We start from the raw sequence: 26485 nt of genomic DNA, 5'->3' as shown, positions 1-26485 counted from the left end.
TCACCCCACGAGCCAGAGGAAACAAACCTCACATACTGTGTGTGTGTGTGTGTGTGTGTGTGTGTGTGTGTGTGTGTGTGTGTGTGTGTGTGTGTGTGTGTGTGTGTGTGTGTGTGTGTGTGTGAGTGTGAGTGTGTGCCAGCCAGCCAGCCAGGTGGTTGGGAGCAGTAGCAGGTGTTTGCTCTCCGAAAACACGCAGGCAAAGCAGCTGGACTGTGCCACAGCTGTGTGTGTGTGTAGCACCTGGACACAGCTGAACTGTATGGCAGGCAGTAGCTACTAGCTAATAGAGGAACTGTGTTTCTGGCCAGACGTGAGCTCCTTCACTCAGCCTGTTCAACAAGTTATAGTATTCATTTCACTTGCTCTCCCTCTCTCCCACACACACAGTTCCGTTGCCAAAGTGCTTTCTTTTTATTCTGTATATTGATTTTTGGGATCTTTTTACTCCTTGTTCTTTCAGATCTTCTTTTAGTTCTGGATGTGTCATTTCAGAGTCATTTGAAGGGGTGAGGTATGGTGTTTTGGTGATGTGTCATTTGAAGGGGTGATGTATGGTGTTTTGGTGATGTGTCATTTGAAGGAGTGAGGTATGGTGTTTTGGTGATGTGTCATTTGAAGGGGTGAGGTATGGTGTTTTGGTGATGTGTCATTTGAAGGGGTGAGGTATGGTGTTTTGGTGATGTGTCATTTGAAGGGGTGAGGTATGGTGTTTTGGTGATGTGTCATTTGAAGGGGTGAGGTATTGTGTTTTGGTGATGTGTCATTTGAAGGGGTGAGGTATGGTGTTTTGGTGATGTGTCATTTGAAGGGGTGAGGTATGGTGTTTTGGTGATGTGTCATTTGAAGGGGTGAGGTATGGTGTTTTGATGATGTGTCATTTGAAGGGGTGAGGTATTGTGTTTTGGTGATGTGTCATTTGAAGGGGTGAGGTATGGTGTTTTGGTGATGTGTCATTTGAAGGGGTGAGGTATGGTGTTTTGGTGATGTGTCATTTGAAGGGGTGAGGTATGGTGTTTTGATGATGTGTCATTTCAGAGTCATTTGAAGGGGTGAGGTATGGTGTTTTGGTGATGTGTCATTTGAAGGGGTGAGGTATGGTGTTTTGGTGATGTGTCATTTCAGAGTCATTTGAAGGGGTGAGGTATGGTGTTTTGGTGATGTGTCATTTGAAGGGGTGAGGTATGGTGTTTTGGTGATGTGTCATTTGAAGGAGTGAGGTATGGTGTTTTGGTGATGTGTCATTTGAAGGGGTGAGGTATGGTGTTTTGGTGATGTGTCATTTGAAGGGGTGAGGTATGGTGTTTTGGTGATGTGTCATTAGAAGGGGTGATGTATGGTGTTTTGATGATGTGTCATTTCAGAGTCATTTGAAGGGGTGAGGTATGGTGTTTTGGTGATGTGTCATTTGAAGGGGTGAGGTATGGTGTTTTGGTGATGTGTCATTTGAAGGGGTGAGGTATGGTGTTTTGGTGATGTGTCATTTGAAGGGGTGAGGTATGGTGTTTTGATGATGTGTCATTTCAGAGTCATTTGAAGGGGTGAGGTATGGTGTTTTGGTGATGTGTCATTTGAAGGGGTGAGGTATGGTGTTTTGGTGATGTGTCATTTGAAGGGGTGAGGTATGGTGTTTTGGTGATGTGTCATTTGAAGGGGTGAGGTATGGTGTTTTGGTGATGTGTCATTTGAAGGGGTGAGGTATGGTGTTTTGGTGATGTGTCATTTGAAGGGGTGAGGTATGGTGTTTTGATGATGTGTCATTTCAGAGTCATTTGAAGGGATGAGGTATGGTGTTTTGGTGATGTGTCATTTGAAGGGGTGAGGTATGGTGTTTTGGTGATGTGTCATTTGAAGGGGTGAGGTATGGTGTTTTGGTGATGTGTCATTTGAAGGGGTGAGGTATGGTGTTTTGGTGATGTGTCATTTGAAGGGGTGATGTATGGTGTTTTGATGATGTGTCATTTCAGAGTCATTTGAAGGGATGAGGTATGGTGTTTTGGTGATGTGTCATTTGAAGGGGTGAGGTATGGTGTTTTGGTGTATGGCAAGTACAGTAGCAATGTGTCTGCTTGTGAAAGGGATCTGCTCTGGTTTGCTCTAGTCTTGCTTTCCTCCCCACCTTTCCCTCTCTCCTCCTCTCCCTTTCTCACCCCTCTCCCCCATTCTGCTGATAGTCCTAATGAGGTGAGGAGAGCAGGGTTCTGTAGCACCTCTCAGTTTAGGACGCCATGCCGGGACAACTGGTCATACCAGCAGCAAGGGGGAGAGCTCAGCCAAAACAGACACCTACACCTGGCTATATACAGTATACCCTATACACAGCCAACCAATCAGGGACTAGGTTACTGTACCCCCTAACACACCCAGCAAACCAACCAGGAATTGGGTTACTGCAGTGTACCCCCTAACTGTACAGGCCAAAGCCAATCAGGGAATGGCCAAATAGGTTTGTTGCGAGGGCAGGGTGGCTATTGTCTAACATAGCAGATCTGAGCTGCCAGAGTGAAGAAGATATCCTCCCTAAACTACAACCCCTCAAGTCCTCACCACCGTAAATGACCCCTCACCTCCTCTCAGCCTCTCTGCCCCCCTCACCCCTACTCCTCACTTCCTACTGCAGCCCCACTGTCTCACATACTCCTTCACCGAACCCCAACTGGCCCTCTTTGACTCAATCCCACCCCCTCTACCCCCTCCTTCCCTCCTCAATCTGACCACCCCACCCCCTCAACTCCTCACCCCCAACCCACTGTCTAAGGGTGGGGTGTAGGGGGGCTGTAAGGGTGGGCTGTAGGGGGGCTGTAAGGGTGGAGTGTAGGGGGGCTGTAAGGGTGGGGTGTAGGGGGGCTGTAGGGGGGCTGTAAGGGTGGGCTGTAGGGGGGCTGTAAGGGTGGGGTGTAGGGGGGGCTGTAAGGGTGGGGTGTAGGGGGGCTGTAGGGGGGCTGTAAGGGTGGGGTGTAGGGGGGCTGTAAGGGTGGGGTGTAGGGGGGGCTGTAAGGGTGGGGTGTAGGGGGGGCTGTAAGGGTGGGGTGTAGGGGGGCTGTAAGGGTGGGGTGTAGGGGGGGCTGTAAGGGTGGGGTGTAGGGGGGCTGTACTGTGGTTCCTCCTTTAAAAGTTGCAGCGTACTGCGGCATAGCTTGCATGTTGCTTCAGAATTCAATGGCACGTTATTTAAGTGTGAATCACTGGTACCATTAATGTTGTTTAGTGCTAGTTTGACCACCAGAGGGCATCTTTGAGAAGCATTTGATAACCTTCAATAATGGCTGTACTAGAGAATGCGGGCACGCGGGAGACCGGGGTTCAATTCCCCGAGGGGGAGGAAGGAGTAGGCTGTCCTTGTAAATAAGAATTTGTTCTTAACTGATTCCATATGTGTTATTTCATAGTTGTGATGTCTTCACTATTATTCTACAATGTAGAAAATAGTAAAAATAAAGAAAAACCCTTGAATAAGTAGATGTGTACAAACATTTGACTGGTACTTGCTTAATTCATTTGATTAATATTTTGGTGTTTCTATTCCAAGAAAAACGCTGTACAACATGAACTGTCAGGAGTGTGCTACACTACTACGGTAAAAGCAAAATAATTCAGACAAAATAAAAGAATAAAAACCTTAGTGTAACAACAGTTTTAGCAAGTAATACTGAAGTCGTGCACAATTATCAGTTTCTATTTAGGGTTATGTCGCCCATTCATTGTCAGTTAGAGATACAGTAGGACCCAAAAGCATAATCAGTGCTCTAACTCCCCCTTGCGCTGGTTTGGAGCAATGAAGTAGTGACGCAGGGTACCGTACTAAACCACAAATTACCTCTAAGTCCCACAGCGTAAGCTCACAACTTTTAAAGGAGGAACCACTGTAAGGGTGGGGGTGTAGGGGCGCTATAAGGGTGTTGGCTCCAACAGGGGTCTCAAATGGCTTTAGATACTCTGTCCACTCTGAAGGGGAGGAGAAACACTAATTGGTTTGATTGTTGTCTTTCCAAATTGGCACACTATTTTTGGAAAACACACATGTGCACTTGCGTACACACACACTCCAACTAGGGTGTCCACCCATTCTGCACAGAGTGGATGAAAATGTGCTTTGGTGATGAAATTGTAATATTTAATGCGTTTTGTTTACCTCGTTCTGAATGGTTCCCTGGGATCTTTCTCTAACATACTGTATCATTAACATTATATAAAAAAGGTTGGATTTCGTAACCTAATACATCTTATGATAAGCATCGAGCTAGGTTAACCTAGCAGGCCCGGTTTCTCCAAACAACTTTTGAGGATTTTACATTTTGTGGTCGTTGTCTTCAGTCGCAAAAAGCTACATTCGTATGAAACGAGCTGAATTAAATGTAAAAAGCTTTGAAAATAAAAAGCTTGGCATACACTCAGTGCTCCTTTGACATTTCACAGAAAGACACTTGTTTTTGTGAGAAATCTTAGAAAAATAACAGGAATTTAGAATGAATATGAAAAGGGTATACTAAAATAGGAAAATACTACATGTTATGTCTCAAGTCGATATATCCATCTTACCTCTATATTGTTTTCTTGCATTAAAGTCCCCGGCCTTGAGAAGAAAGATGATGAGTTCAACGGGAAAGAGAACCTGTCAACTAGCCAGTAGCCATAAATCTTGCACAGAATCTAGCCTAGCTGACACAATGCAATTTTCCAGATTTTTGACCACTTGCTTTCTCAGGCCTCCATTGATTTTGTCATCCTAGTTATGGCCATCCTGCAAGGGTAAAACCTCCAATAACGTTTGAACGGATTATGATAGAGAGAAGGTTTAGACCATTTGTTTTCTTGAAGGATTATCTACACAATTAACATTATTTTACCCATTGGTCAAAATATATGTTTTTGATTGGACAATACTCGTACACATGTGCATGTTACTACCTGTAGGTTAAGTCCCAGTGCGATGGCTCTAATGTGAGTCTGATGTTATGAGCTAGCATTTAGAATCCTGCCACAGCGCTGGGTCTGCTTTTCTGGCTCTAGCTCCTGAAGTGGATGAAGGTAAACAGCATGTGTTACTATTTGTCCTGACCTTTGACCGATACCGGGGTCCCAATAAAATGCCGCCGGAGCAGAAGGCAGACATTTTACGTGCCCCCAACAGATTTTGTTTTTTTGTTTGTTTATCTGCATTGTTTGTAACTTATTTTTATACATATTGTTGCCGCTACCGTCTCTTATGACCGAAAATAACTTCTAGACATCAGGACTGGATTACTCACCACGGACTGGCAGAATCCTTTTTCTTCTTTCATGACTCTGACGAGCCCGAGGCGGAGGATATACGGCTCCCTCGGGAACAGGCCCTGACCCCAGTGATCTGCGTGAAGAGGAGGCAGAGAAAGAGAGGCCGGAGGGCGGGCTGCCTTCTGAGGAGTTGGAGGCGATCGAATAAACCCCCACTCCCCTCAATTCTGCTAGCAAACATGCAATATTTGGACAATAAAATTGACAAGTTATTGGGAAGATTAAACAACCAATGGGACATTAAAAACTGTAACATCTTATGCTTCACAGAGTCGTGGCTGAACGACGACAATATCAACAGTTGGTATATCAACAATATCAACAGTTAACCAGTTGGCTGGTTAAACAATGTGCCGGCAGGATAGCACAGCGGCATCTGGTAAGACAAGGGGCGACAGTCTATGTATTTTTGTAAACAACAGCTGGTGCACGATATCTAAGGAAGTCTCAAGCTATTGCTCGCCTGAGGTAGAGTTTCTCATGATTACCTACTAAGAGAGTTTATCTATATTCTTTGTAGCTGTTTACATACCACCACAGTCAGAGGCTGGCACTAAGATAGCATTGAATGAGCTGTATTCCGCCATAAGCAAACAAGAAAACGCTCAACCAGAGGCGGCGCTCCTAGTAGCCGGGGACTTTAATGCAAGGAAACTTAAACCACCTATACTCCACACACAGAGATGCATACAAAGCTCTCCCTCGCCAGTGACTAGACCAATAAAAAAGTGGTCAGATGAAGCAGATGCTAAGCTACAGGACTGTTTTGCTATCACAGACTGGAATATGTTTCGGGATTCCTCCAATGGCATTGAGGAATACACCACATCTGTCACTGGCTTTATCAATAAGTGCTTCGATGACGTCGTCCCCACAGTGACTGTATGTACATACCCCAACCAGAAGCCATAGATTACAGGCAGCATCCACACTGAGCTAAAGGCTAGAGCTGCCGCTTTCAAGGAGCGGGACTCTAACCCGGAAGCTTATAAGAAATCCCGCTATGCCCTCCGACGAACCATCAAACAGGCAAAGCATCAATAGAGGACTAAGATTGAGTCGTACTACACCAGCTTTGACACTTGTCGGATGTGGCAGGGCTTGCAAACTATTACAGACTACAAAGGGCACAGCCGAGAGCTGCCCAGTGACACGAGCCTACCGGACGAGCTAAACTACGTCTATGCTCGCTTTGAGGCAAATAACACTGAAACAGGCATGAGAGCACCAGCTGTACCGGAAGACTGTGTGATCACGCTCTCCGCAGCCGATGTGAGTAAGACCTTTAGACAGGTCAACATTCGCAAGGCCGCAGGGCCAGATGGATTACCAGGACGTGTACTGCGAGCATGCGCAGACCAACTAACAAGTGTCTTCACTGACATTTTCAACCTCTCCCTGTCCGAGTCTGTAATACCAACATGTTTTAAGCAGTGCCTGTGCCCAAGAACACTAAGGTAACCTGCCTAAATGACTATCGACCCGTAGCACTCATGTCTGTAGCCATGAAGTGCTTTGAAAGGCTGGTCATGGCTCACATCAACACCATCATCCCAGAAACCCTAGACCCACTCCAATTTGCATACCGCCCCAACAGATCCATAGATGATGCAGTCTCTATTGCACTCCACACTGCCCTTTCCCACCTGGACAAAATGAACACCAATGTGAGAATGCTATTCATTGACTACAGCTCAGTGTTCAACAACATAGTGCCCTCAAAGCTCATCAATAAGCTAAGGACCCTGGGACTAAACACCTCCCTCTGCAACTGGATCCTGGACTACATGACGGGCCGCCCCCAGGTGGTAAGGGTAGGTAACAACACATCTGCCACACTGATCCTCAACACAGGGGCCCCTCAGCGGTGCGTGCTCAGCCCCCTCCTGTACTCCTTGTTCACTCATGACTGCACGGCCAGGCATGACTCCAACACCATCATTACATTTTCAGATGACACAACAGTGGTAGGCCTGGTCACCGACAACAACGAGACAGCCTATAGGGAGGAGGTCAGAGATCTGGCCGTGTGGTGCCAGGACAATAACCGCTCCCTCAATGTGATCAAGACAAAGGAGATGATTGTGGACTACAGGAAAAAGAGGACCGAGCACGCCCCCATTTTCATCAACGGGGCTGCAATGGAGCAGGTCGAGAGCTTCAAGTTCCTTGGTGTCATAATCACCAACAAACTAACATGGTCCAAGCATACCATGACAGTCATGAAGCGGGCACGACAAAACCTATTCCCCCTCAGGAGACTGAAAAGAATTGGCATGGGTCCTCAGATCCTCAAAATGTTCTACAGCTGCACCATCGAGAGCATCCTGACTGGTTGCATCACTGCCTGGTATGGCAACTGCTTGGCCTCCGACCGCAAGGCACTACAGAGGGTAGTGCGAGCGGCCCAGTACATCACTGGGGCCAAGCTTCCTGCCATCCAGGACCTCTATACCAGGTGGTGTCAGAGGAAGGCCCTAAAAATTGTCAAGGACTCCAGCCACCCTAGTCATAGACTGCATGGCAAGCGGTACCGGAGAGCCAAGTCTAGGCCCAAGAGGCTTCTAAACAGCTTCTACCCCCAAGCCATAAGACTCCTGAACATCTAGTCAAATGGCTACCCAGACTATTCACATTGCCCCCCCCCCCTCCCCTCTCCTCACCACTGCCATTCTCTGTTGTCATCTATGCGTAGTCACTTTAATTAACTCTACCTACAGGTACATACTACCTCAACTAACCGGTGCCCCCGCACATTGACTCTGTACCGGTACCCCCCTGTATATATTGTTATTTTACTGCTGCTCTTTAATTACTTGTTACTTTTATCTCTTATTCTTATCCGTATTTTTTTAAACTGCATTGTTGGTTAGGGGCTCGTATATAAGCATTTCACTGTTAAGTCTATACCTGCTGTATTCGGCGCATGTGACTAATAAAATTTGATTCGATTTTATCAATAGACCGGCTGGTGTAAGACAGGGGAGCAGTCAGAACAAAGACAGGGTGTAAACAGCTAAGCCTTCACCAGGTGGGCTCTAGCCCCGTGCTAACCTACTGTGCATGAAGACAACTGGCCGAGGGACATCACATCAGTGGCATGGGCATGGTTGGGTTCACACACACACACACAGTTCCCCAGTGCCAGGGCTGCCACAGTGTCCAGGAACCTCCTGTTTAGTTTCCTAGGGAAAGAGTTTGGCACTGACACGGCTGTGTCCCTCTGAGAGAGATACACATACCAGACAGACAGAGAGAGATAGAGAGATAGAGACCGCATGAACATGGCACAGAGCTACTGATCCCACATCAGTCAGTTGTCAAAAGCCAGGGTAGCTCAACAAGCACCAAGGGTTATTTGTGTCAGCATGTCTATTCTCGCTCACTCTATTTCTCTCTCTTTCACACACCTAAACAAAAACACACATTACACACACATTTTGACAACTGACAACTGTTGTGGCTCTGCTGTTGTTATTAGTGAAGGGGAGAAAATCCATACAGTTACATACTGGAATATTATTTCTGACGGTATATTGTATTGTTTTGAAAGTATTGCAATATTATTTTTTTCTCTAGTTGACTGTACCTGCACCAAACTCGTGAGCCAATTTGTTTTCAGCGCTTTTATTTCCATGACTGATTTCCATGACTAATCAAAACTGCTCTCTGGTGTCCCTCTGCAACAGACAATGGTGAGCAATATGTTTGGAACATCGAATCGCAACAACATCACAGTATCGGCAGTTAAGTATGGTGATAATATCGTATTGTGAGGTCCCTGGCAATTCCTAGCCCGAGTGGTCATAGCCAGAAATGTAGTGCTTATTTGTGTCCAGTAGAACATAAGCCTACACCACAGATGGGCAACTTTGATGGGGGTGGGGGCCACCATGTTTTTTAAATAACAAATTTCTTGCAATTCTACTCATTTTGCAATGGGGCGGAGAGGAAAATTACTTGTTTTACAGCAAATTTCCTGCAATTCTACACATTTTGCAATAGGGTGGAGAGAAATGTTTGCAGTTAATATGATATCTGAGTGACTATATGATATCTGAGTGACTAACAAAATCAATGGAGGCCCCCCGGACAGTAATTCAACCATTATAACAAGTTTAGATTAGGGGTCGACCGATTAATCGGCATGGCTGATTAATTAGGGTCGATTTCAAGTTTTCATAACAATTGGTAATCGGCATTTTCGGACACCGATTGTGGCCGATAACATTGCACTCCACGAGGAGACTGCGTGGCAGGCTGACCACCTGTTACGCGAGTGCAGCAAGGAGCCAAGGTAAGTTGCTAGCTAGCATTAAACTTATCTTATAAAAAACAATCTTAACATAATCTGTAGTTAACTACACATAGTTGATGACATTACTAGGTTAAATAGCTTGTCCTGCGTTGCATATAATCAATGCGGTGCCTGTTAATTCATCATCGAATCACAGCCTACTTCGCCATGTACCTAACCATAAACATCTTTTGCCTTTCTTTAAATCAAAACACAGAAGTATATTCTTTTAAACCTGCATATTTAGTTTAAAGAAATTCATGTTAGCAGGCAATATTAGGGAAATTGTGTCACTTCTCTTGCGTTCATTGCACGCAGAGTCAGGGTATATGCAACAGTTTGGGCCGCCTGGCTCGTTGCGTACTAATTTGTCCGAATTTTACATAATTATGACATAACATTGAAGTTTGTGCAATGTAACAGCAATATTTAGATTTAGGGTTGCCACCCGTTCGATAAAATACGGAACTGTCCGTATTTCACTGAAAGAATAATCGTTTTATTTTCAAAATTATAGTTTCCGGATTTTACCATATTAATGACCAAATGCTCGTATTTCTGTGTTTATTATATTATAATTAAGTCTATGATTTGATATTTGATAGAGCGGTCTGACTGAGCGGTGGTAGGCAGCAACAGGCTCGTAAGCATTCATTCAAACTTTACTGCCAGCAGCTCTTAGCAACGCTTGATCACAGCGCTGTTTATGACTTCAAGTCTATCAACTCCTGAGATTAGGCTGGCAATACTAAAGTGCCTATTAGAACATCCAATAGTCAAAGGTATATGAAATGCAAATGGTATAGAGAGAAATAGTCGACGCGTCATAATTCCTATAAAAACTGCAACCTAATATTTCTTAACTGGGAATATTGAAGAACTGGGAATATTGAACCACCAGCTTTCATATGTTGTTCTGAGCAAGGAACTTAAATGTTAGCTTTTTTACATGACACATATTGCACTTTTACTTTCTTCTCCAACACTTTGTTTTGCATTATTTAAACCAAATTGATCATGTTTCATTATTTATTTGAGACGAAATAGATTTTATTTCTGTATTATATTAAGTTAAAATAAGTGTTCATTGTTCATTCAGTATTGTTGTAATTGTCATTATTTATAAAAATTGGCCAATTTAATCGGTAGCGGCTTTTTTGGCCCTCCAATAATCGGTACCGGTATCGGCGTTGAAAAATCATAATCGGTCGACCTCTAGTTTAGATAGTTTAGCGGCCAGCTATCTTAGCAATCTAAAAAAATATATCTGACTGGCTAATTGACTGACTGTCAATGACTGACATAACAAGAAAAACTGCTGATGAAAAACCAAATTTCAAAATTGTCAAAACAGTAAGTTGAGACCCCGACTGAGTTAAATATATATATATATATATATATATATATTTTTTTTTATTGATCTGAGGGCCTTCAAATGGGGCCAGTTGCCCATCCCTGGCCTACACAGTATATTCTTCTATATGCTCACCATCACCACGTATTGGCAAGTAGACCAGGCTAGCTAAATGCTAACATGTGACCAGCCAGCTTGGCCTGAGAGGTTTCCGATGGACCGACAGTGTGTCTGGACCTACAACTTGCAAATGTGCTAGTCACAGTCGTGAGTGACTAATGTGCAAAGCATATAACCTTGAGGCCGCAGCGAAGTAGCTAAAGTAGTTAGCCACTAGCTTATGGTTAACTTGTCACAAATATGCTCAAGTCTGGTTATTAGGCTAGGAACTGGAGTTTAGAAGTTCTCTTGTTATGGTCAGAGCCAAGTCCTGTCTTCATTCAGCATTTTGAGATGCTCAGTGAGACCACAAAACATTTGTGTCCGTCCATCTTTGTGTCTGTCTATTCGTCTGTCTGTGTCCGTTCATTTTGTCAATTGGAAATATTCCTCCAAAGATACCCTCTCAATCTCTCTTCCTAATCCTTCCAATAGTAGACATAAAAAATAGAGCAGAGGGGATTTCAATGTTTTTATGTTCTCCTCTCTTGCAGGGTGCTGTAAAAATAGCACTTGGTTTGAGTTAGGAGCCAGGGGTATTCTCCTCTCTCCCCCTCTCTCTCCATGTTCCCTCCCCTCCTCTCTCCCTTCTCTTTTTATCTGCCACTTCACCTCTTCCCCCCTCCCCTGTCTGTCTGTCTATCTGTGCCTTCCACTTTTTTCTCCTCCCCTCCCTGGTTTCCCTTCCTTTCCCCCCTCCTCCCCCTCTCTTTCCCTTCTCTCCTCATCCTCCCTCCCTCCCTCCCTCCCTCCCTCCCTCCCTATCCTCTCCATGTGGATTTAGCAGGGCCACATGTTGCTGGCCTCTCTTGGCGGTGTGAACCCCATGGCGGGCCCTGGCTCCAGCCTGACGCACGGCCCGGTGTGTGTGTGTGTGTGTGTGTGTGTGTGTGTGTGTGTGTGTGTGTGTGTGTGTGTGTGTGTGTGTGTGTGTGTGTGTGTGTGTGTGTGTGTGTGTGTGTGTGTGTGCCTGCGTTCCTGTGTGTGTGACTGAGAGAGAGGATATGTGTGTGTGTGCATGCATGCCTGGATGTGTGTGTGTGGTTGACTGTGTATGCCTGTTGTTGTGCGTGAGAGATGCGCGGGCCGGGCGGTGCTCACACAGTAACCTGATAGTGGTGCTGGGAGCAGCAGAGAGAGTGGCTCTGAGCGAGGCAGTGCTGTAATTTATAACAAGAGCCTAGCAGATGGCTGCAACAGGAGTTTGTTTAAGTTTTCTTCAGAGCCGGGCATTCAGCCAGCAACACAGTGAGGGCCTGCCAGAAAAATGTTAACTGACTCTGCCTAACCACTACCTCCCCCTCCTCTCCTCTCCCCTCGGTGTCCCCCTGCCTAACTGATACACACAAACTCCCAGTCTCCCAGACTTTCTGTCCCTGATCTCAGCGTACTGTTCTCCCTCTTTCCTCCTATCTGCTTGGCACGCAAACACACACACACACACACACACACACACACACACACACACACACACACACACACACACACACACACACACACACACACAAACTCTAGCTGGTTCAATGCTGTTGTGTTGAGTCCCCGGTGCAGACACAGGGGGAACCTCTGTGGGATCATTGCGGAGCGTTACGGGGTGGTTGTCTGAACATTGTTTGAAGATCGGGGAGGTGTCTGCTCTGATCCGGGCAACACAGCCACATGGCCACTTCCCTTTTCTCACCTATACACAGAGGCAACACACAGGCATGCACACAATGCACACACAAACAAACACTCTGTATAGAGGGAAAGGAAGAAAATAAACGACATTGTTCCACTGTTAGGGGAGAATGAAAGTTGTCATATCGCTCCTGAAGTAGTAGAATATACATTACATGACAGTTCACATACACCATCCAGCATACACACCATCCATCACATACACCATCCAGCATACACACCATCCATCACATACACCATCCAGCATACACACCATCCATCACATACACCATCCAGCATACACACCATCCATCACATACACCATCCAGCATATAAACCATCCATCACATACACCATCCAGCATACACACCATCCATCACATACACCATCCAGCATACACACCATCCATCACATACACCATCCAGCATGCACACCATCCAGTACATACACCATCCAGCATACACACCATCCATCACATACACCATCCATCACATACACACCATCCATCACAAACACCATCCAGCATACACACCATCCAGCATACACACCATCCATCACATACACCATCCAGCATAGACACCATCCATCACATACACCATCAAGCATACACACCATCCATCACATACACCATCCAGCATACACACAATCCATCACACACACCATCCAGCATCCACACCATCTAGCACATACACCATCCAGCATACACACCATCCAACACATACACCATCTAGCACATACACCATCCATCACATACACCATCCAGCATACACACCATCCATCACATACACTATCCAGCATACACACAATCCATCACACACATCATCCAACATCCACACCATCAATCACATACACCGTCCATCACATACACCATCTTGCACATACACCATCCAGCATACAAACCATCCATCACATACATCATCCAGCATACACACCATGCATCACATACACCATCTAGCATATACACCATCCATCACACACACCATCTTGCACATACACCATCCAGCATACAAACCATCAATCACATACATCATCCAGCATACACACCATGCATCACACACACCATCCATCACATACACCATCCAGCACATACACCATCCATCACATACACCATCTAGCACATACACCATCCATCACACACACCATCCAACATCCACACCATCCATCACATACACCATCCAACACATACACAATCTAACACATACACCATCCAGCATACACAACATCCATCACATACACCATCCAGCATATACACAATCCATCACATACACCATCCATCACATACACCATCTAGCACATACACCATCTATCACATACACCATCCAGCATACACACCATTCATCACATACACCATCCAGCATACACACAATCCATCACACACACCATCCACACCATCCATCACATACACCATCCATCACATACACCATCTAGCACATACACCATCCATCACACACACCATCCAGCACACAAACCATCTAGCATACACATCATCCATCACATACACCATCCAGCACACACACCATCCAGCATACACACCATCCATCACATACACCATCCAGCATACACACAATCCATCACACACCATCCAGCATCCACACCATCTATCACACACACCATCCAGCACACACACCATCCAGCACACACACCATCCAGCATACACACCATCCATCACACACACCATCCAGCATAAACACACACACACACACACACACACACACACACACACACACACACACACACACACACACACACACACACACACACACACACACACACACACACACACACACACACACACCATCCAGCACACACACACACCATCCAGCACACACACACACCATCCAGCACACACACACACACACACACACACACACACACACACACACACACACACACACACACACACACACACACACACACACACACACACACACACCACACACACACACACACCATCCATCACACACACACACACACACACACACACACACACACACACACACACACACACACACACACACACCATCCACACACACACACACACACACACACACACACACACCATCTTGCACACACACACCATCCAGCACATACACACACCATCACACACACCATCGACACACACACACACACCATCCAGCACACACACACCATCACACAAACCATCCAGCACCCACACACACCATCTAGCACACACACCATCCAGCATACACACACCATCACACACACACACATACACACCATCCAGCACACACATCATCCAGCACACACACACACACCATCCAGCACACACACAACATCCAGCACACACACAATCACATACAAAATCCAGCACACACACCATCCAGCACACAGACACACCATCACACACACCATCCAGCACACCATCTAGCACACACCATCCAGCACCCACACCATCCATCACACACACACAATCCAACAACCACACACACACCATCACAAACACCATCCAGCACACACGCACGCACACACACCATCCAGCACGCACACACACCATTAAGCACACACACACCATCCAGCACGCACACACACCATCAAGTACACACACACACCATCCAGCACACACACACACCATCCAGCACGCACACACACCATCAAGTACACACACACACCATCCAGCACACACATACACACCATCCAGCAAACAAAAACAACTTCACACACACCATCCAGCACGCACACACACACACACACACACCATCCAGCACACACACACACCATACCATACACCATCCAGCACACACACCATCCAGCATACACACCATCTATCACACACACCATCCAGCACACACACCATCCAGCACACACACCATCCAGCATACACACCATCCATCACACACACACACACACACACACACACACACACACACACACACACACACACCATCCAGCACACACACCATCCAACACACACACCATCCAGCACACACACCATCCAGCACACACACACAGCACACACACACACACACACACACACACACACACACACACACACACACACACACACACACACACACACACACACACACACACACACACCATCCATCACACACACACACCATCCATCACACACACACACACACACACCATCCAGCACACACACACACACCATCCATCACATACACCATCCAGCACACACACACCATCTTGCACACACACCATCCAGCACATACACACACCATCACACACACCATCCAGCACACACACACAATCCAGCACACAAACACACACACCATCCAGCACACACACACACCATCACACAAACCATCCAGACCCACACACACCATCCAGCATACACACACCATCACACCATCACACACACATACACCATCCAGCACACACATCATCCAGCACAAACACACACCATCCAGCACACACACATCATCCAGCACACACACACACCATCCAGCACACACACACTATCCAGCACACCATCCAGCACCCACACCATCCATCACACACACCATCCATCACACACACACAATCCAACAACCACACACACACCATCACAAACACCATCCAGCACACACGCACGCACACACACCATCCAGCACACACACACACCATCAAGCACACACACACCATCCAGCACGCACACACACCATCAAGTACACACACACACCATCCAGCACACACGCACACCATCCAGCACACACATACACACCATCCAGCACACACACACACCATCCAGCACACACATACACACCATCCAGCACACACACACGCCATCCAGCAAACAAAAACAACTTCACACACACCATCCAGCACGCACACACACACACTCCATCCAGCACACACACACAGACCATCCAGCACACACACACACACACACACCATCACACACACACACACACACACACCATCCACACACACACCATCCAGCACACACACCATCCAGCACACATTCAGCACACACACCATCCAGCACACACACACACACACACACACCATCCAGCACACACACACACCAGCACACACACCATCCAGCACACACACCATCCAGCACACACACACACACACACCATCCAGCACACACACACACACCATCCAGCACACACACATACCATCCAGCACACACACCATCCAGCACACACACCATCCAGGCACACACACACTTACACACACCATCACACACCAACCAGCACACACACCATTGCGCACACACCATCCAGCACACACACACACACCATCCAGCACACACACCATCCACACACACACACACACCATCACACACACACACACACCATCCAGCACACACATCACACACACCATCCAGCACACACACCATCCAGCACACACACACACACACACGCGCCCAGCACACACACCATCCAGCACACACACACACACCAGCACACACACACACACACCATCCAGCACACACACACACACACACACACACACACACCATCCAGCACACACACACACCATCCAGCACACACACACACACATCCTGCACACACACACACACACACACACACACACACACACACCACCAGCACACACACACACACACACACACACACACACACCATCCAGCACACACACACACACACCATCCAGCACACACACATCATCCAGCACACACACACATACACACACACACCATCCAACACACACACACACACACACACACCATCCAGCACACACACACACCATCCAGCACACACACACACCATCCAGCACACACCACCACACACACACACACACACACCATCCAGCACACACACACCATCCAGCACACACACACCACACACACACCATCCAGCACACACACACACACACACACACACACCATCCAGCACACACACACACACACACACACACACACACACACACACACCATCCAGCACACACACACACCATCCAGCACACACACCATCCAGCACACACACACACACCATCCAGCACACACACACACACACACACCATCCAGCGCACACACACACCAACACACACACATCACACACACCAACCAGCACACACACACACACACACACACCATCCACACACACACACACACACACACCATCACACACACACACACACCATCCATCACACACCATCCAGCACACACAGCACACACACCATCCAGCACACACACCATCTAGCATATACACACACACACACACCATTACACACACCATTACACACACCATCCTGCACACCATCACACACATCATCCAGCACACACACCATCCAGCTCACACACACACACACACGCACACCCACACACACACACCATCCAGCACACACACACACATCCAGCACACAAACACCATCACACACACCATCCAGCACACACACACACACACACACACACATACACACCATCCAGCACACACACACACACACACACACCATCCAGCACACACACACACACACAAACACACACAACGTACACACACACACACACACATACACACACACACACACCACCACACACACACACACACACACACCATCCATCACACACACCATCCAGCACACACACCATCCAGCACACACATCATCCAGCACACACACCATCCAGCACACACACCATCCAGCACACACACACCATCCAGCACACACACACACACACACACACACCATCCAGCACACACACATACCATCCTGCACACACACCATCCAGCACACACACACACACACCATCCAGCACACAAACACACTATTGCACACCATCACAGGCACACACACACCATTACACACACCATCACACACACCAACCAGCACACACACACCATAGCACACACACCATCCAGCAACACACACACACACCATGCTGCACACCACACACACACCATCCAGCACAAACACCATCCAGCACACACACACCATGCACACACACCATCTAGCACACACACACACACACACACATTACACACACCATCCAGCACACACACACCATCACACACCACACACACACACACCATCCAGCACACACACACACAGCACACACACACACACACACCATCCACTTACACAAACACACACACACACACCATCCAGCACACACACCATCCAGCTCACACACACACACACACACACACACACCATCCAGCACACACACACACACACACACACATCACACACACCATCCAGCACACACACACACACACACACACACACACACACACACACACCATCCAGCACACACACACACACACACACACAACACACACACACACACACACACACACACACACACACACACCATCCAACACACACACACACACACACACACACCATCCAGCACACACACCATCCAGCACACACATCATCCAGCACACACACCATCCAGCACACACACCATCCAACACCACACCATCCAGCACACACACACACACACCATCCAACACACACACCATCCAGCACACACACACACCATCCAGCCACACACACACACACACACACACACACACACCATCCAGCACACACACATACCATCCAGCACACACACCATCCAGCACACACACACACACCATCCAGCACACAAACACACTATTGCACACACCATCCAGCGCAAACACACACCATCACACACACCAACCAGCACACACACACCATTGCACACACACCATCCACCACAAACACACACACACACCATGCTGCACACCATCACACACACCATCCATCACAACCACCATCCAGCACACACACACACACACCATCCAGCACACACACCATCTAGCATATACACACACACCATTACACACACCATTACACACACCATCCTGCACACCATCACACACATCATCCAGCACACACACCATCCAGCTCACACACACACACACGCTTACCCACACACACACACACACCATCCAGCACACACACACATCCAGCACACAAACACCATCACACACACCATCCAGCACACACACACACACACACACATACACACCATCCAGCACACACACACACACACACACACACACACACACACACACACACACACACACACACACACACACACACACACACACACACACACACACACACACACACACACCATCCAGCACACACACACACCATCCTGCACACACACACACACACACACACACACACACACACACACACACACACACACACACACACACACACACACACACACACACACACACCATCCATCACACACACCATCCAGCACACACACCATCCAGCACACACATCATCCAGCACACACACCATCCAGCACACACACCATCCAACACACACACCATCCAGCACACACACACACACACACACCATCCAGCACACACACCATCCAGCACACACACACACCATCCAGCACACACACACACACACACACACACACACCATCCAGCACACACACATACCATCCAGCACACACACCATCCAGCACACACACACCATCCAGCACACACACACACACACACACACACACACCACCATCACACACACACACACACCATCCAGCACACACACATTACCATCCAGCACACACACACACCTTCCATCACACACACACACACACCATCCAGCACACACACACACATCCAGCACACAAACACCATCACACACACCATCCAGCACACACACACACACACACACACATACACACCATCCAGCACACACACACACACACACACACACACACACACACACACACACACACACACACACACCATCCAGCACACACACACACCATCCTGCACACACACACACACACACACCATCCAACACACACACACACACACACACCATCCATCACACACACCATCCAGCACACACACCATCCAGCACACACATCATCCAGCACACACACCATCTAGCATATACACACACACACACACCATTACACACACCATTACACACACCATCCTGCACACCATCACACACATAATCCAGCACACACACCATCCAGCTCACACACACACACACGCTTACCCACACACACACACCATCCAGCACACACACACACATCCAGCACACAAACACCATCACACACACCATCCAGCACACACACACACACACATACACACCATCCAGCACACACACACACACACACCATCCAGCACACACACACACCGTCCTGCACACACACACACACATACACACACACACACACCATCCAACACACACACACACACACACACCATCCATCACACACACCATCCAGCACACACACCATCCAGCACACACATCATCCAGCACACACACCATCCAGCACACACACCATCCAACACACACACCATCCAGCACACACACACACACACACACACCATCCAGCACACACACATACCATCCTGCACACACACCATCCAGCACACACACACACACACCATCCAGCACACAAACACACTATTGCACACACCATCCAGCGCACACACACACCATTACACACACCATTACACACACCAACCAGCACACACACACCATTGCACACACACCATCCACCACAAACACACACACACACCATGCTGCACACCATCACACACACCATCCATCACAACCACCATCCAGCACACACACACACACACACCATCCAGCACACACACCATCTAGCATATACACACACACACACACCATTACACACACCATTACACACACCATCCTGCACACCATCACACACATCATCCAGCACACACACCATCCAGCTCACACACACACACACGCTTACCCACACACACACACCATCCAGCACACACACACACATCCAGCACACAAACACCATCACACACACCATCCAGCACACACACACACACACACACACACACACATACTCACCATCCAGCACACACACACACACACACCATCCAGCACACACACACACCATCCTGCACACACACACACACATACACACACACACACACACACACCATCCAACACACACACACACACACACACATCACACACACCATCCATCACACACACCATCCAGCACACACATCATCCAGCACACACACCATCCAGCACACACACCATCCAACACACACACCATCCAGACACACACACACACCATCCAGCACACACACCATCCAGCACACACACACACCATCCAGCACACACACACACACACACACACACACACCATCCAGCACACACACATACCATCCAGCACACACACCATCCAGCACACACACACACACACCATCCAGCACACAAACACACTATTGCACACACCATCCAGCGCACACACACACCATTACACACACCATCACACACACCAACCAGCACACACACACCATTGCACACACACCATCCACCACAAACACACACACACACCATGCTGCACACCATCACACACACCATCCATCACAACCACCATCCAGCACACACACACACACACCATCCAGCACACACACCATCTAGCATATACACACACACACACACACCATTACACACACCATCCTGCACACCATCACACACATCATCCAGCACACACACCATCCAGCTCACACACACACACACGCTTACCCACACACACACCATCCAGCACACACACACACACACACACACACACACACACACACACACACACACACACACACACACACACACACACACACACACACACACACACACACACCATCCAGCACACACACACACACACACACACACACACACACCATCCAGCACACACACACACACACACACACACACACACACACACACACACACACACACACACACACACACACACCATCCAGCACACACACACCATCCAGCAAACACACACCATCTATCACACACACACACACACACACACCATCCATCACACACACACCATCCATACACACACACACACACACACACACACACACACACACACACCATCCAGCACACACACACACACACACACCATCCATCGCATACACCATCCAGCACACACACACCATCTTGCACACACACCATCCAGCACATACACACACCATCACACACACCATCCAGCACACACACAATCCAGCACACAAACACACACACCATCCAGCACACACACACACCATCACACAAACCATCCAGCACCCACACACACACCATCTATCACATACACCATCCAGCATACACACCATTCATCACATACACCATCCAGCATACACACAATCCATCACACACACCATCCACACCATCCATCACATACACCATCCATCACATACACCATCTAGCACATACACCATCCATCACACACACCATCCAGCACACAAACCATCTAGCATACACATCATCCATCACATACACCATCCAGCATACACACCATCCATCACATCCACCATCCATCACATACACCATCCAGCACACACACCATCCAGCATACACACCATCCATCACATACACCATCCCGCATACACACAATCCATCACACACCATCCAGCATCCACACCATCTATCACACACACCATCCAGCACACACACCATCCAGCACACACACCATCCAGCATACACACCATCCATCACACACACCATCCAGCATAAACACACACACACACACACACACACACACACACACACACACACACACACACACACACACACACACACACACACACACACATCACACACACACACACACACACCATCCAACACATACACCATCCAGCACACACACACACCATCCAGCCACACACACACACACCATCTATCACACACACACACACACACACACACACACACACACACACACACACACACACACACACACACACACACACACCATCTTGCACACACACACCATCCAGCACATACACACACCATCACACACACCATCCAGCACACACACACACCATCTAGCACACACACCATCCAGCATACATACACCATCACACACACACACATACACACCATCCAGCTCACACATCATCCAGCACACACACACACCATCCAGCACACACACAACATCCAGCACACACACAATCACATACAAAATCCAGCACACACACCATCCAGCACACAGACACACCATCACACACACCATCCAGCACACCATCTAGCACACACCATCCAGCACCCACACCATCCATCACACACACACAATCCAACAACCACACACACACCATCACAAACACCATCCAGCACACACGCACGCACACACACCATCCAGCACGCACACACACCATCAAGCACACACACACCATCCAGCACGCACACACACCATCAAGTACACACACACACCATCCAGCAACACACACACACCATCCAGCACGCACACACACCATCAATACACACACACACCATCCAGCACACACATACACACCATCCAGCAAACAAAAACATCACACACACCATCCAGCACGCACACACACACACACACACACACTCCATCCAGCACACACACACAGACCATCCAGCACACACACACACCATCCAACACACACACACACCATCACATACACCATCCAGCACACACACCATCCAGCATACACACCATCCAGCACACACACCATCCAGCACACACACCATCCAGCACACACACCATCCAGCATACACACCATCCATCACACACACACACACACACACACACACACACACACACACACACACACACACACACACACACACACACACACACACACACACACACACACACACACACCATCCAGCACACACACCATCCAGCACACACACCATCCAGCACACACACACACACACACACACACACACACACACACACACACACACACACACACACACCATCCAGCACACACACCATCCATCACATACACCATCCAGCACACACACACCATCTTGCACACACACCATCCAGCACATACACACACCATCACACACACCATCCAGCACACACACACAATCCAGCACACAAACACACACACCATCCAGCACACACACACACCATCACACAAACCATCCAGCACCCACACACACCATCCAGCGTACACACACCATCACACCATCACACACACATACACACCATCCAGCACACACATCATCCAGCACAAACACACACCATCCAGCACACACACATCATCCAGCAGACACACACACCATCCAGCACACACACACCATCCAGCACACAGACACACCATCACACACACTATCCAGCACACCATCCAGCACCCACACCATCCATCACACACACCATCCATCACACACACACAATCCAACAACCACACACACACCATCACAAACACCATCCAGCACACACGCACGCACACACACCATCCAGCACACACACACCATCAAGCACACACACACCATCCAGCACGCACACACACCATCAAGTACACACACACACCATCCAGCACACACACACACCATCCAGCACACACATACACACCATCCAGCACACACACACACCATCCAGCACACACATACACACCATCCAGCACACACACACGCCATCCAGCAAACAAAAACAACTTCACACACACCATCCAGCACGCACACACACACACTCCATCCAGCACACACACACAGACCATCCAGCACACACACACACACACACTCCATCCAGCACACACACACACTCCATCCAGCACACACACACAGACCATGCAGCACACACACCATCCAGCACACACACACACCATCCAGCACACACACACACACACACACACACACACCATCCAGCACACACACATACCATCCAGCACACACACCATCCAGCACACACACACACCATCCAGCACACAAACACACTATTGCACACACCATCCAGCGCACACACACACACCATTACACACACCATCACACACACCATCCACCACAAACACACACACACACCATGCTGCACACCATCACACACACCATCCATCACAACCACCATCCAGCACACACACACACACACCATCCAGCACACACACCATCTAGCATATACACACACACACAAACACACCATTACACACACCATTACACACACCATCCTGCACACCATCACACACATCATCCAGCACACACACCATCCAGCTCACACACACACACACGCTACCCACACACACACACCATCCAGCACACACACACACATCCAGCACACAAACACCATCACACACACCATCCAGCACACACACACACACATACACACCATCCAGCACACACACACACCATCCTGCACACACACACACACACACACACACACACACACACACACACACACACACACACACACACACACACACACACACACACACACACACCATCCATCACACACACCATCCAGCACACACACCATCCAGCACACACATCATCCAGCACACACACCATCCAGCACACACACCATCCAGCACACACACACACACACCATCCAGCACACACACCATCCAGCACACACACACACCATCCAGCACACACACACACACACACACACACACACACACACACCATCCAGCACACACACATACCATCCAGCACACACACACCATCCAGCACACACACACACACACACACCATCATGCACACACACACACACACACACACACCATCCAGCACACACACATTCACCATCCAGCAAACACACACTCCATCCAGCACACACACACACACCTTCCATCACACACACACACACACCATCCAGCACACACACACACATCCAGCACACACATCACACACACCATCCAGCACACACACACACACACACACACACACACACCATCCAGCACACACACACACACACCATCCAGCACACACACACACCATCCTGCACACACACACACACATCACACACACACACACACACACACACACACACACACCATCCAACACACACACACACACACACACCATCCATCACACACACCATCCAGCACACA

The 26485-nt window shown here is 48.3% G+C and overlaps 1 protein-coding gene across 1 annotated transcript in view; it reads left to right on the top strand.

The window, feature by feature from the left end:
- LOC123725140 (uncharacterized) overlaps positions 1-26485 on the top strand; it is a 118417-nt gene that overhangs the window by 13223 nt on the left and 78709 nt on the right. The window lies entirely within an intron of this gene.

The sequence above is a fragment of the Salmo salar genome, chromosome ssa11, assembly GCF_905237065.1.
Source record: "Salmo salar chromosome ssa11, Ssal_v3.1, whole genome shotgun sequence".
Classification (NCBI taxonomy): Eukaryota; Metazoa; Chordata; class Actinopteri; order Salmoniformes; family Salmonidae; genus Salmo; species Salmo salar.
Note: the sequence above shows the minus strand (reverse complement) of the source record. Positions and strands in the feature narration are given on the sequence as shown.